A 2500-nucleotide genomic window follows, 5' to 3' on the forward strand; every position below is an offset into this window, starting at 1 on the left:
GGAAAAAATGTTGAAAACAAATCGAATTGTAAATAAATTCTAGAATAGTTGAGGTTTACAGATGTGTGTGTATTGCCAAGCGATAATGAAAAAAAAATTCAGGAGCTAGTAAAAGATATTGAAATGTTTGCTAATAAAGACATTTGAGAGTAAGTGTGAGTAAGAGTAAGGTAACGAGGTTAGATGTGAACCATGAAAATGCAATAGCGGATATTACTATAAATATACAGAAGATCGGTAATAAATTTAAGGTTTTTGAGGAATTTAAGGAAAGAATATATTCAAAGAGTTATTGAATCTACTCTCTTTTATGGAAATGAATTAAGGATATTGATTTGATCTGAATAAAAAAGTTAAAAGTTGATAGGAAGGATATTGTAAGTTATTACGTATATAAGTGACCATACGACAAAAAAGTGGTGAAAAGTTTATCATGAGGGAAACAGTGAACAGGTGTTTCTAAACAGTTTAGTCGTGTGAAAGTAATGGAGATCAATAAGCTAATGAAATAATGATTTAATTCAGAAGTAGGCTAAACAGCAGAAAGGAAGGCCTAAAAAGTATAATACTAACGGTGTAAAAAAGTTAATTAAAATGGAAGGGCGTTGATATGTAAATAAGAGTGAGACTCGGTACAAGATATAAGGAAGGGACATAACGACTGTTAGATGGTGCTTATGTTGTGGAAATTTGACGGCATCAGAGGCCTATTCACGATTTTTTAAAGTCGCCCTCCGTTAGCAAAAATTATTTATTGTTCATAATTCACGCATGCGCTCGCAAACACACAAGCAAGCAGACGCGCACACATGCAAACACACATACAATAGAGCAGTCTGTTTAATAGAGTGGACTTGCATGACAATTCTTCTACCTTCACCTTTGCATAACACAAAAATAGATATGTAATATGTATCCTTTTCAAAGTTTCGTTGATGATATTCTTCTGTGTTTGAGGAATTATGAGAAAGCATAAAATAGATAAAACTATTATTAAAACAGACACCCTTTTTAATTCTTATTACATTACTTAGCAAACTGAAACCTTTCTACTTTGGTGACCTAGAAGATGTTGAAGAGACATCAGTGGAAGTAAAAAAAAAAGAAGAACAGTATTGAGGTGGTTTGCCCAAGTAGGAGTAAATGACAAGAGGTTAGTGAAGAGAGTGCATAATAGCTATCATTCAACAGTGCTAAGACGGTAGGGGGCGAAGAGAACCAGGAAAGGGTTGGATAAATGGTTTTGAAGAGATCTTGGAAAGATAGTTCCTTTATAGACTATTGTGCAAGATGTGGCGTATCCAGGATTATTGAAGAGCTTTGAATGTCGTTATCGTTAACGATTGTCTGATATTTGATATTAGTAGCAGTAGTATTTAGTACCCAGGTTCTTCTTAGTAAAGGTCTCAGGCAAACGGTAATGAAAAAGCACAGGGCGTTCATTAACAAATCAGCTCTTTAGAGGGTAAATATGGTAGTTACCTTCGGGGTTGCTTCAGAGAAAATGGTTTTTATATATATATATATATATATATATATATATATATATATATATATATATATATATATATATATATATATATATAAGTATATATATATATATATATATATATATATATATATATATATATATATATATATATACATATATATATAAAGAGAGAGAGAGAGAGAGAGAGAGAGAGAGAGAGAGAGAGAGAGAGAGAGAGAGAGAAGATTACAATTCTAATTACATTATATCATATGACTTCGATGTAATATGAATTAAGAAATTAATAATGCTTACTTCCCTCGTCTACGTAATTCGTATCCTTCTTCATACACCTTCCTGCTCATCCTCTGTACTTTCGACTCCTACGCCTGGCCGCCGCCCTGAATAACTCCTTGTTAGTTGCCCTCTTCCCTAATTGGTCAGATCCCCTGAAGCCGACTAAAGCCAAAGTAATTACCTTTCCCCAACCCGCATCTCTCTCTCTCTCTCTCTCTCTCTCTCTCTCTCTCTCTCTCTCTCTCTCTCTCTCTCAAGTAATACACCTCAATTGAAAAATTAATTTATACTCCTTCTTTTGGTATATGACTAGACAATGCCCATCCTGTGTAAAGTACTCTCTCTCTCTCTCTCTCTCTCTCTCTCTCCTCTCTCTCTCTCTCTCTCTCTCTCTCTCTCTCTCTCTTAATACACCTCAATTGAAAAATTAATTCATTCTCCTTATTTTTTGCTATATAACTAGACAGTGCTCATCCTGTGTAAAGTATCCAATCCCCATCTCTCTCTCTCTCTCTCTCTCTCTCTCTCTCTCTCTCTCTCTCTCTCTCTCTCTCTCTCTCTCTCTCTCTCTATCAATTAAAAGAGCTTCCACATGCTCGATTTTTGTCCAGCTATGTGTGGACTGAAAGCAGTAAATTGAATGCTTCGTAAACCTCCTCATAATTACGACTGTTTCATTTCATATTTTGAAGATTACAGTTAAAAAAAGGGAATCACAGGATGTTATTATGT

The sequence above is a fragment of the Palaemon carinicauda genome, chromosome 4, assembly GCF_036898095.1.
Source record: "Palaemon carinicauda isolate YSFRI2023 chromosome 4, ASM3689809v2, whole genome shotgun sequence".
NCBI lineage: Eukaryota > Metazoa > Arthropoda > Malacostraca > Decapoda > Palaemonidae > Palaemon > Palaemon carinicauda.